This window comes from Hyperoodon ampullatus (assembly GCF_949752795.1).
Source record: "Hyperoodon ampullatus genome assembly, chromosome: 6".
NCBI lineage: Eukaryota > Metazoa > Chordata > Mammalia > Artiodactyla > Ziphiidae > Hyperoodon > Hyperoodon ampullatus.
Window position 1 is genome coordinate 115,359,215 of NC_136919.1, and position 13,973 is coordinate 115,373,187.

Below are 13,973 nucleotides of genomic sequence, written 5' to 3' on the forward strand. Positions count from 1 at the left end.
CTGCGAGATCTGCAGAGGTAAAGGATTTACCCCAAAATCATATCTCCTGTTAACAGTGGAGCCAGGGCTATCACTCAGGTTACCTTTCATCAAATTCACTGGAAATTGTTTCTCTAAATCTTACAGTTTCATATGTACCAGGCCTATCCTTTTCCAGATCCCCTTGTGGTACTCTTCCAGAAAGACAGGGAAGCCCCACTTGTCTCTTGCTTTCAGATTAGATTCTTGATACATAACTACTCAAATCAAAGCTTCAACTCTTTAGCTTGAATGCCTCTTAAAATGCCAATATCAATAGAAGAGGAAAGAGTTAAAACCGATATTAGTCCTTTATACCTAAGATTGAATATGAGTTAATAATTCCTTTTGAAATAAAAGAGTGAAAACTTGAGAACTTTGAGCAGTGAGGAAATGGAAAAAGACAATAAGGCCACTGGGAAGAGGAGGCTGATCAGAGAATAAGCCAGAATGTTGGCAGGGCTGAAAGCAAAATATCCCCCATAGACTCTGAGTTCATGCCCAAAGCAAAGGCTTCTACCTTCCTGGTATAACTTGACTGGAATATAATTCATATTAGTCACAACCAATTAATTCTGAGATGACTTGGATGTGTTTAAGTCAGGGAACAGCCCCAAATCTTCATTTTGAGATGTCTTCTCCCACCTGAACTTTGGCTAAAGAAATTCTTGCATTGTCTGAGCTTTTTCGCTCTTACATACTTCAAGAAGGTGCCAACCAACTAGGAAAAGGCCAAACGGAGTAGGAGATGGAAACCGAAGAAGTGAAATAGCATAAGAATGTGCATACCAGGTACCCAAACCTGAGCAAGGAAAGGAAATCACAATCCTATAATTTAAAAGGATAAGGAAAAAGGAAATTTTGCATTTATTAAGCATAATTGCGTGCAATAATATGAATAAAAGCTTTATGTCAGGCCCTGTGTTAAGTCTTTTCATTGGATAATTTCATTTAATCATCACAAAATCCCATGAGTTGGCTAATTAAATCATCCTCATTTTAAAGATGTGGAATCTAAGGTTTAGACTAGAGCCTACACCGTATGCCTGGAGAACTCAGGGATGTCATTGATCTCTAATGAGTTAAGTATTATAGTTACTCCATAAGGAGGAAAATGAGGTTCAGAGAGCTTAAGAATATTGGTCAAGGTCACACAGCGGGGTCTAGGTTTGTCTGAATTCTCACACTTCCTGTTATGACCAAAGTGCAAGAATGTTCTTTAGAGGTGCTAGGCAAATAGAATCTCTCACTCTTTTTTTCCTCTGCAGTTTAAATTTGTAGACTGCTACAAGAAAATGCTTCAATAGAGTTGAGGAGGCTCAAATCATGAGCAAGTAAAGTAATCCATATAATGGTCATTTAGACAGAGCACCACAGACACACACCAAATAAATACGTCAACACTTGGCTTCATTAGCAGGTTCTAAAAACAGCCATCCATCACTACAATCATTTATAAGAACCAAACTCATTGGAGCTTTTCTCTCTAGACACAGGCTCCCTACCTTATTGCTAACTAGCAATTTCTTTTATTATATTATCTGGAAGAGAAAGAAGCACACTGAAAAAGATTCCCTGCACCTTTCAGTATCACTTTATCCTACAAATTTAATAAACCGCACTACCAGATCCCATTACAACAACAGATATGCTTTGGAATAGGCCTGAGATATTTCAATTTGCAAAGTGTTTTCTTTTTCTTATGCCAAAAAAGTTTTTGCCCATTAACACTGATTAATACTTACTTTAGAAGTTATCCAGATTAAAATTTTCTTCCAAATGAATTCCCCAATTTAGAAAGATCACTTAAGTAAGACACACAGCTGTGTCTTAACAGTAAAATGTATTTAAATGTACAGATGGGTGCAAGGCTCGGTGGAAGAGATTGTTCCCCACACAAAGTGATAGCAGTTCAGAAGGGAAGCACTCCACCTCTGAGCTGGCCTTGACCCTAGATGGCATCTTGGGTCCTCTGACAACCTGAGATTCTCTGATTCAAAAGTATTGAAAAGGCCAAAAGCGTTGGATAAGCTAGGACCAAGGAGAACTCATATTTTAAGTGACCATAAGTGAGAGTTCAAAAGCACACAGCGTTACTCCAAAAACGGAGACTTGCTAGTATCTTAGTTCAAATATGAGCCAAAGACAGAATATAAGCAAATGCCGATAGAATGAGATTTTTGAGGGAAGAAAGAAAGCATTATTAATTGAAATTTTCAGGGAATATGTATTTGCTTATTTGCATTAAACTCCTCTTTCCTACAGAAGAGCTAATAATAAACAGCTGAACAGCTGTCAATATTTTTATCAGTTGAATTGGTTCCCATTCACCTAAGACAATAGAATTCATTTTCTCTCCTCTGATGTTCACCTAACACAATAGAATTCATTTTCTCTCTTCTGATTTTTTCTTTTCATGGGTTGGTTATGAAAGAAATGAGAGGAAAAATCAGATGCTTCTCTTACTGTTGCTTCAAGATTAAGTGTTGAAACCGAGCATAGATTAAGGCCACTGACATTTCTCTCCTAGGACCCAAACCCCAGAATGAAGAATAGAAACAACTTCTCTCACTCTCTCTTCCTTTCTCCTTTTTTCCATCTTTGGTTCTTTCTCTCCTCCTAAAATGTGTGTATTGCTGGTTTCCCTTTGAAGACAGGAACCTAAGAATTTGAGCTCAATGCCCAGGGAATAGTAGACTGTGGAGTCTGGGGTTTAAGAGAGGACAGGCAAACAATCTCTAGGTATCACTATGGTAACCATCCTAGATGGTGAGCGGAGCCTGCTGTTACTTAAAAAAAAAAAAAAAAAAACCCTAAATGTATCAAACATTATCTTTTCCAGATATTGTAATGAAATTTTTTGGGTGTGCTGTTGCTCTGTAGATCATACTGAAAGTCCACATGGTTTTGGGAAACAACACTAAAGAGTGGAAAAGCACTGGATTTGAGGGGCTGAGGTGTCTGATCCTAGATCTAGCTCTGGGGGTAACCAAGCACAAATGCCTTTGAACTGGCCACCTGTTCCCCTGAAGGGATTGGAGGACTTTCTAAGGGGTTCACAGGCATAAATAGTGCTAAGGGACTCTATTTCCAGATCCCCAATTGACATATGTAGTCTTTTGTAAAATCTATCTGCTTGCGAACTTGTGCTGATTCTGCTTTCCCACCTTCGCTATAAATTGAATGAGCTAAATCTGCATCAACGAGGTTTTGACAAAAATGCATTTAAATCACATAGAAAATAAGATAATCTCATTTCTAACATTGTATTGATAAAGATGTATTGAAATTAAAATTATACATATTCCAACTCTTTCTAAGTTATGTAAGGTACCTCTAAGTGAAAAATAAGCAGGTATAATTAATAGTTACTTGATAAGACTTGGTAAAGCCTCTTTTGGTATTCTTCCCAGAAATAGAGTGAGTAAATTACTTTAACCATGAAGAGCTAAATCTTTATGCAAGCTAGGTGCTTTCCAAGTCTTTGCTTTCAACAAAATTAAAGGAATAGTTAACCAATTAATTAGCTGATAGATTAAAATATTTATTTAATTTTTATTGAAGTATAATTGACTTACAATGTTGTGTTAGTTTCAGGTGTACAGCAAAGTGATTCAGTTATATATATATTCTTTTTCAGATTCTTTTTCATATAGGTTATTAAAGAATATTGAGTATAGTTCCCTGTGCTATACAGTAGGTCCTTGTTATCTATTTTATACATGGTAATGTATATATTTTAATCCCAAACTCCTAATTTATCCCTCCACAATATTTTTACAATAGGTCAATACGTGCTTTCTGGCTTTGGAAAGATTTCAAATATTGAGTGATATTGGTAAAGAAATATAAAACAACACAAAATTTTCTATTCCTTATATATTATTACTTATATATTTATTACTTTGTACATATATGTATACTTTTATACTTATTTAGGTAAGTTTTATATATGTGTCTGTACATAATTTTAAAAAAGAAGGGATAAACATGGCGGGGAGGGGAAGTTGGGACGAAGTGAGAGAGTGGCATGGACATATATACACTACCAAATGTAAAATAGATAGCTGGTGGGAAGCAGCTGCATAGCACAGGGAGATCAGCTCGCTGTTTTGTGTTCACCTAGAGGGGTGGGACAGGGAGGGTGGGAAGGAGACGCAAGAGGGAGGACATGTGGGGATGTATGTATATGTATAGCTGATTCACTTTGTTATAAAGCAGAAACTAACACACCATTGTAAAGCAATTATACTCCAATAAAGATGTTTAAAAAATCGGTAAGAAAGAAAAAAAAATAGTAAGCACCAAAGGAACTAAATATATATATATATATATTTCATGGGTCATATTTCAATCTGTTTCCTTTCAGGATTAAACAACGGTAATGTACCTTTTAAAATGTGAATGACAGTTTTTTATTGAAAAACTTCTAGGTAGACATGACCAGCCCCAGAAGGATCTCTTTTTATTACATCTCGTAGAAAAATGTAAAGAACATTATAATAAACACCATATATCTCTTGCTCATCTTTAAAATCTTAATATTTTATCAGATTTACTTAGAATCTTAAAACAAAAATTATGGGTACAAAGACTCCTACATAGCTTTCCTCTATCTCTTTCCCATCTTTCTTTCCCAGAGAGAAGCAGCAGACTGAGTTTAGTATTACTCATTCCCTTGCATGCTTTTGAAATTCATATCTATAAATAATATGGATATATCTATAATAACATAGACATATCAGCCACTAATAAACACAATCATATGTCCTTTTCCTTTATTCTGTAAAAGTGATCAATTAGATTAATAGGTTTCTAATGTTAATTCATCTTTACGTTCTTGCAATTAGATAGATAAACATAGATATACATATTCATGTACACATACATACATTCATTCTTAGGTTCAGTTTATCTATATGTATTTAAAATTTTTGCATATATATTCATAAAGTGAGGTTAACCTCTACTTTCTCCCATATTCTTTGCCTGATCTTGGCTAACCTAATTAACTGACTTTAGTAGTTTCCTCATGTTTTATTTTTTGGAAAGATTTACGTAACTTTGGATTATCTGTTTCTTGGATGTGTAATAGAATTTGCTTATAAAATCATCCATGTATGGTGTTTTATTTTATATAAATTTTAACTACTAAAAAAATCAATATCTTAATGGTTACAGAATCATTAAGGTTCTCTATTTCTTCTTGAGTAAATATTAGGACTTAATATTTTTACAGACAATTGTACATTCTAAGTTTTCTGTTATGTTAACATAAAACTATTGGTATTGGTGATAGTCCTTTATTATTTTCATGTCTTGGGGGTTTTTTGAAGTTATAAAATTCTATAAATCCACTTTCTGGTTTGTTTTCTTTCTTGTAAAGAGAAAGAAAAAATCTATACTTTTCTCTTTTCCTCACTTTCTAAACATACACCCTTGTGTATGTTTATGTTCAGCATAAACAGCATGCTCTGTTCCCTCTGCCGGAAATGCTTCTCTCCCAACTCTTTTCATAGATGCTTATTTCTGTTCTTAGGGTCTTATTTTATCTTATTTTATTATTTTTAATGAGGAATATAGTTGACATATAAAATCATATTAGTAGCAGGTGTACAACATAATGCTTCAATATCTGTGTATATTATAAAATGATCACCTCAATATGATGTCTTTGTTTTATCCATAGTTATGTCTCCTTTTTCATTACTCATATTATTTGTTTGCATCTTTTCTTTTTTTGTTGAAGTATAGTTGATTTACAATATTGTGTTAGTTTCAGGTGTACAGCAAAGTGATTTGGTTATAAATATATATGTAAATATCTATATTCTTTTTTTGATTCTTTTCCATTATAGTTTATTACAATATAGTTCCCTGTGCTATACAGTAAATCCTTGTTGTTTATCTATTTTATGTATAGTAGTGTGTATCTGTTAATCCCATACTCCTAATTTATCCTTCCCCCTTGATAGCCATAAGTTTGTTTTCTATGTCTGTGAGTCTATTTCTGTTTTGTAAATAAGTTTGTCTGTATTTTTTTAGATTCCACATATAAGTGATATCATATAATATTTGTCTTTCTCTGTCTGACTTACTTCACCTAGTATGATAATCTCCAGATCCATCCATGTTGCTGCAAATGGCATTATTTCATTCTTTTTTATGGCTGAGTCCATTATATATACACCACATCTTCTTTATCCATTTATCTGTTGATGGACATTAGGTGGCTTCCATGTCTTGACTATTGTAAATAGTGCTGCTATGAATATTGGGGTGCATGTATCTTTCTGAATTAAAATTTTCAGCTTTTCTGGATATATGCCCAGGAGTGAAATTGCTGGGTCATATGGTAGCTCTATTTTTAGTTTTTTAAGGAACCTCCACGCTGTTTTCCGCAGTGGCTGCACCAATTTACATTCCCACCAACAGCGTAAGAGGGTTCCCTTTTCTCTATACCCTCTCCAGCATTTATTATTTGTAGACTTTTGCATATCCTTTTTTTTAATTTAATTATAGTAAAAAATTACATAACATAAAATTTATGTTAACAATTTTTCAGTGTACAGTTAAGTGTATTCACATTGTTTTACAACAGATCTCTACAACTTTTTTCATCTTGCAAAACTGAAACTCCATAGCCATTAAACAACAGCTCCCCATTTCCCCCTCCCCCTATGCCTTGGCAGCCACCATTCTACTTTCTGCTTCTATGACTTTGACAACTTTAGAGACCTTATATAAGTGGAATCATATAGTATTTTTTTTTCCTGACTGGCTATTTCCTTTAGCATAGTGTCCTCTAGGTTCATCCATGTTATAGCATATGATGGGATTTTCTTCTTTATTTAAGGCTAAATAATATTCCATTGTATGCATTATATTATGTAATATTCCTACCCAGACAGTTGCAAGTGGGTATGTGTGCCCAATAACATCATTTCCTCAAAGAAAATTCCCATGTAAGTAGCTGCAGTGTGGGGAAGGGACCCTGGATTTCAAGTCCAAAGACTTGCATTCACATCTCAGTTTCACAACTTACTAACTGGAGGGTCTCAAAGAAATAACTCTTCTGAGTTTTAATTTTCTTTTCTGTACACAGAGTCAAGTATGCCTATCGATATGTTGGGAGGGTTTAATAAGATAATGTATGTAAACTATCTATTATGTTACTTGGGTAATAATTGGTGGACAATAAATATTTGGTAGCTTCTCTGTTGATTTATTGTCAACGTCTTGACCTTGAGTCCCGAAAGACTCATTAACTATACATGATTTTATGTTTTGATTCCTTTGTAGGTAAAGGTATATTGTTGTTTTTTGTGGGTACTATCATTTTTTGTTGTTGTTTTGGTTATAAGATTTCAGCTAGTTTCCAAGCTGTAGACTTGCCCATCATCTTCTAAACAAAGATGACTAATTGATGCTCTCTTCTAAACTGGACTGCTAAATTTCCCCAGCTTTCCTTCAGCTTGCTAAGTTTTCCTGGAGCTATATACATGTAATTGCACAAGCATTTTCCTGATGGACTAAACATTCAGGTCAATAAAGAAGCAAGAGACAGATCCATTTTACATTTCACTTATTTTTGTTGTTGTTCAACTTGGTTGCGGAAAGGAAGCAAGAAAAAAATCAAAAGGCAGTCTTATTAAATGAACTGAGAATAATTTAATTCAAATAACTTAAGTGCCAATTAGCTCATTGCAAACCCCATGCTCCTAAGTCAGAAGATCTTAGCTTCTGGGCAAACATGCAAGGCTCAGTTTTGAAATCAGAGGCTTAGATTCTGTTAAACCCACAGTAGGTCATCCAAGAAACTCATGCACAGAACTCTAAATGAAGACACAAGTACAGCCTTAGGAAGCACTACCTTTCAACGTTATCAAAACGGCAAGACCAACATCTAGTGGTGAAATAAGTATACTGCAGTATGAATTTAGACCTTTAAATGTTAGCAGTACTTCCAACTCTTCCAGAAAGAGGTTATGCTTTCAAAAACCAGGATACCTAGAGAGTCACCCCCAAAAGACCGTTAAAAATGTTTAAGAAGATAATATAAGTGATTCAAACTTTATTTAACACATCATGAAGCAGACATTCTCCGATCAGAGAACCGCAAAATGGGATGAAGACAGGAAACTTTTATAGGATAAAGAATAAAGAACAAGGAAGAGAAAAATAGAAATAGAAAGCACAGAAAACATGTTGGCTGAGGCCTTGATTAGGCTAAGAAGGAACAGGAGGTAAATATAGAGCCCATAGTTGGCTTGGTGTTTGGAGATTGGCTGACTGGATATACTGCATTTCTGGTCAAGTGGAGGAGTATTTACAGGGACGCAAAAGATACCTAAGTTTTGGTTTGCTGATGTAGCACCCTGAGCAGGAGTGACTCCATCTTGGGCCTAGAAATCTATTTCAACAAGACTAAATCGTTAGCGATAGAATTCCAGGTAACTGAGTGTTAAGCAGGGGAGATCTTTGGGGAAAAGATAAGGGTGGTCTTTTAGTGCTACTTTGTATTATAAAGGCAAATGATTATCCAACTTATTTTTAAGAGCTCTCCAAGCTGAAAGTTGCTGCACCAAATTTTAGAGGAATTGTATATCCAGTGTCGATGATGTAGTTTGAATATCATTTATAATTATTACTGACGTTCCTAGTATACAGTAGAATCATTACTACTTTAAATAAACTTCTAATGTAAAAGTTAGCTTCTTATCAAGTAGTTAATTACTTTATACATTATTTTTACAACTAGGCTGCCTCAGCAAATAATTGTTTCTCCTGAATCTGTAAAGGTCATTAGGAGCACTTATGCAGTGTACTCTTTATAATTTGCATCTCAGGATCATTATTATTCTGATGCATGAAATTTTCCCATGGGGGCCATGGAAGGTAATGCCTAAGACAATCACTCTGAGGCCATCAGAAGATCCCTAGTCATGCCAGCACGTTGTCAGTGGTTCCTTCCCACCTATTCACTCCTCTTTCACCCTGGGTCTTTTAGAATGCTTCTCCTTGCTGAGCTATTTGAGGGCCCATTCTCTGTTGGCCATAAATACAGACAAAAGCCATCAGAGCCAAACTAGCCATGATCCCAAGCCAGCTTAAGTAGCTGTGGGATGTTACAACAACTCTTCTTGGCTTCAAAACACAAATGCAAACCTCATCTTCCAGCTAGCCAGCTCTGAATGGTTTCCTGTGAAGAAAGCATCCCTTTTGTTTCTTTTAAATATTTATTTATTTGGTTGCGCCGGGTCTTAGTTGTGGCAGGCAGTCTCCTTAGCTGCAGCTCATGGGCTCCTTAGTTGCGGCTTACAGGCTACTTAGTTGCGACTTATGGGCTACTTAGTTGTGGCACACAAACTCTTAGTTGTGGCATGCATGTGGGATCTAGTTCCCTGACCAGGGATCAAACCTGGGCCCCCTGCATTGGGAGTGTGGAGTCTTAACCACTGTGCCACCAGGGAAGTCCCAAGAAAGCATCCCTTCATCCAGGTATCTATCTCTGCCCGTCCTTCCCATGAACAGATGGAGAGGTCCACTAAGTAGATTCAGTGGGGTTCTAGGCACTGGTCCTGATGTTGCTTCTGAACTGAGCCGGGTGTGAAGGCTGGCTCACCTCCATTACCCCATCTTTTTTTTTTTTTTTCATTACCCCATCTTGAATTGCCCTTCTCAACCTCACAGGAATGAGACTGTGACAATGCTTCACCAACGTTGCTGGGTAATGTTTAAGGGTTGCTGGTTAACAAATCCTCTTCAGCTTCATTACGTGTGCTTTGTTTAGCCTCCACATCAAGAAAGAAAGGGGTAGGGGGTATTGTAAACAAATGGCTCTTTTCATCAAGTTAATGTTATTTACTGGCTTGGTGCCTCTTGCTTCGATGACTCACTCAGACTGAGCTTTGTGCTCTGACTTCAGCCATCGTATGACTTTTCATCCCTTCTTTAATAATTTTCTGTATCTGGATTTTGATGCTAAAATTAGCACCAGGATTCAGGACAATTCAACAGAAGAACCGATGGCTCCATAACTGAGTGCAAAACACTTAAGAGAGAAGAGGCACCCAGGGTCCTTGATTTTTGAAGCAACACACTCATCCGAAGTTCCCTCTGCCTCAGTCTCCGCCCAGCCTCAGTCCACGCAGCCACTGTTGCCGAAGCCTGGAGGGCAGATCTGATATTGTCATCAGCCCCTGATCAGCACCGTCGTTGGCTCTTCATTGCCTGCTCTCACCCCTTCCATGAGCTGCCCCAAACCTCCCCTTGCCGTCACTTATACTGTGCCCTTTCACTGCACTGCTTGTTCCCGACCCTTCAAGGCTGAATTCAAATGTCTGCTCCTTTCTCTCCTCTGAACTGCAGCAACTCAGCTCCCACAGACTTCTGTTTTGTCTTCGAATATTTCCTTATTCACCTCATTTTCCTCTTATATAGCTATTTGCTTGGGAGGTTATCCAGTTTATCTTTCTCACTTCTGAACTCCCCAAGTCTGGTGCTTACTAGGAGTTAAACAAATGATGACTCAATAAGCAAAACATCTTTTAAAAGGTGCAGAGGTCCAGTGACTAATTTTGGGAGCCTCTTACTCAGCGTGTGTACACTTTGAATCCCTGGATGCAGTATGAGAGCAAAACACAGGGCTTCATCCTCTTTATTGCAGGAAGTTGGATGTCTTATTCTCCCATATCCTTGACAAATGATTCCCACCTTCCGCTCCCTCTCCGAGTGAAACGTAGCAGTAAGAGCTGCGCTGGAGATATATTGGCGAAACCGTCAGTGACTGGGATAAATTAAATTGCTGGGACGTGAAAGATACCGCAGTGCACCCGGACAGCACCCTTGTACCAGTGAACTAGGCAGTATACAGATGAGAGTGGGGAGACAGTGGAGAGTGACAGACTGTCCTTTTCTTTTTTTTTCTTTTTTTTTTTAACATCTTTATTGGAGTATAATTGCTTTACAATGGTGTGCTAGTTTCTGCTTTATAACAAAGTGAATCAGTTATACATATACATATGTGCCCATATCTCTTCCCTCTTGCGTCTCCCTCCCTCCCACCCTCCCTATCCCACCCCTCGAGGTGGTCACAAAGCACTGAGCTGATCTCCCTGTGCTATGCGGCTGCTTCCCACTAGCTATCTATTTGACATCTGGTAGTGTATATATGTCCTTTTCTTTCTCCACAGCAAAGTGCCCTGGTTTGGGGGACGGGACCAGCACCCACTCACAGGCTCATCTGGCTCTCTGAGATTGGCTGTTTGGGGGTGACGATGCATTCTGTGGGATTCGGCATCTGTATGGTAATGAGGGACTTCAGTTTCATTCTCATAATAATGGCCACCATGGACCGCGCTCTCACGATGCACTGGGACTGGGCTGTGCTCTGAAAAAGCACTGCAGTTACCAGCATTTAAGGACCAGGAAACGGTTGATTGGGACATAAAAATAAATTGTCCCAGGTCACAGCTGGTGAGTAGGAGAGGCAGATTTTGCGATCAGGTCTGGCTACTTCCAAAGCCCATGCTCTTCATCTGTGTGCTCCTCAGCCTTCCCTGAAGGAGCACCAGACAAAGAGTCAGGGCACCTGCAGTTCAGCCCAAACTCTGTCGCCCATTTGCTGTTGATCCTAGAAAGCTCATTTCATTTGCTCCTCTGCTATAAAATATGGTTTTCTGCTATGCCTCTCTCATGTGATGCCCAAATGAGATCATGGTAAGTAAAAGGTCATACATAAAGGAATAAATGAACTATAAGAGGTCAATCATCCCTTTACTTATTAAATGCCTAGTATATATTAGCTACTGTACCAGGCATCTGAAACGAAGAATTTAAGCTCACGGTCCCTGTCCTGGAAGAGTTCAGTCTAAAACAGGAGAAAAACAATCTGGCAATAACCAGTACAGTAACTGCTATGCTGGAGCTGGCACACAGACAACTGGATCATAAATAAGAGGCAGCTTCTTTAGGCTGAGGGTGGGAAAGGAAGTGGCAGGGAGGACATCCCAGCCGACAACAGGCGAAGAAGCCAACATTCGCCAAGTGCCTAGCTATGTGCTCCTAATTATGGTAAAGGTTCGAATGAATTATTTTATCTCAGCAGCTGCCCTATGTTGAAGGTTCTCCTCTTGTACCCATTTAACAGATGGGAACATGGATGCTTCTTGAGGTTAGGGTGCTTGTTCAAAGTCACAGAGGCAGGAACACTGAGTGAGGTCTGTCAGATATGGAAGTCAGCGTGCTCAGCTGCCGCACTACTACAGCTCTGCCTTCCTCCAGAAACCAGGAACAACCCGAGTCCTGACAGACTCATATCCAATGGCCAGACCAATAACCAAAGGTATTTTGGATAGAAGGAACGGCATGTAGATGACAGCAGGGAGAGTTTGAGGCTCAGTTTGCTGGAGCTTAGGATGCATTTGGGAGAAGCAGCCGGGGTGGGGGAGCGGAGATTAAGCAGATGCCTGGTTGTGAAAGACCTCACATATTCCTCTTTAAAGCTATCAAACTTGGCCTTTCTGATGGCCCATTGAGAGTGTCCCAGTTTCTCAGAAAGAAATGAGATTAATTAGATGACTCTAGTACTGTTGATAGATAAGTCAAAAGACTTTGCTCAAAAAAAAAAAAAAAAAAAAAGACACTGTGTTCCCAGAACAGAGGAGAATTAGCGAGACTCCTGGTGTCTCTCTCTCCTTGAGTGCCTAACAACATAAAAGCAGTCACTAGAACTAATTAAGGTGTGAAGAAAAATCCACTGGAGCCAAACATACCATTTGCAAAAATTGCATGTAGAGTCATAAAATAAAATACTGGATCCCTGAAGCATTCGTTTTGGGAGCAGAACTTGTGACACATTTCTCTGTTAATGCACTTTCCCACTCCCTGGCCAGCCTGGGAGACGCCAGTGGCCCAACACTCAGTCTAGGGCTTTATGTGAGCGGGGGTGCAGCATGCTGTTGGGTAGGGAGCCTGAGCTTGGAGGCAGCCAGGCTGGCTCATAGTCAGCCTTTCCCACTTGCCCTTGCTGTGACCCAGACCAACTCACTTAATTGCTGTAAGCCTTTGTTTCCAGGTCCGTAGTTGGAGCTAACAGTCCCGCCTCCCCCCGAGGGTGGTTGGGGGAGCTAACAGTGCACAGATGCCCAGAGCAGTACCTACCACGCTGTTAGGCCTCCATTAATGGCAAACATTATGATAATGAACCATGACACCTCAGTTACAATGCGGATTCCCAAACCCCACCGAATGCATCATGAGCGTCAAGTCATGCTCCACAGAGAAGGAGTCCAAAAAACTGGTCCCATCCCCAAACCTGCATCACAGGGCACTTCTCCTTGGAGAAGGGCAGGGACTGCACTACTCTCACTCCCGCACCCCTGGCTGTAATCAGACTCATATATGCTGAGTTCAGTAGCTGAAAAGTGTGCTGTCAATCTGCACTGCAGCTACTTTCCATTGCACCAATCATTCTATTTTTCCTAGTCATGGACGTAATTGTTCCAATGTATCTCAAGTTCAGCTCTTACTGCTCTCATTTTAAGCCAACAGTGGTGGTATTTGGGGGAGGGTAGGGGCAAGAATCAGTCCTCAAGGCCATGGGAGAATGCCAACAAAGTAAAATTATGAAGCATTCTGTTTTTTCTTTAATATACAGGCAGCTAAGGATTTAAATTGAACATATATCCTACAAGTGACTCCAGAAATGAGTCACTGGATATTACATATTCTGTTCAACATTCCCTCAGCATCCATCAGCATCTACCATGTGCCTGGGTCTCTGAAAAACAGATATTAATAAGATACTGACATAGCCAGTTTGGGCTGCTATAATGGAATATCATAGACTGAGTGGCTTAAACAATAAACATTTATTTCACCATGCATTTTGCACTTCAGGAGGCTGAGAAGTCTAAGATCAAGGTGACAACATATTTGGTGTCTAGCAAGAG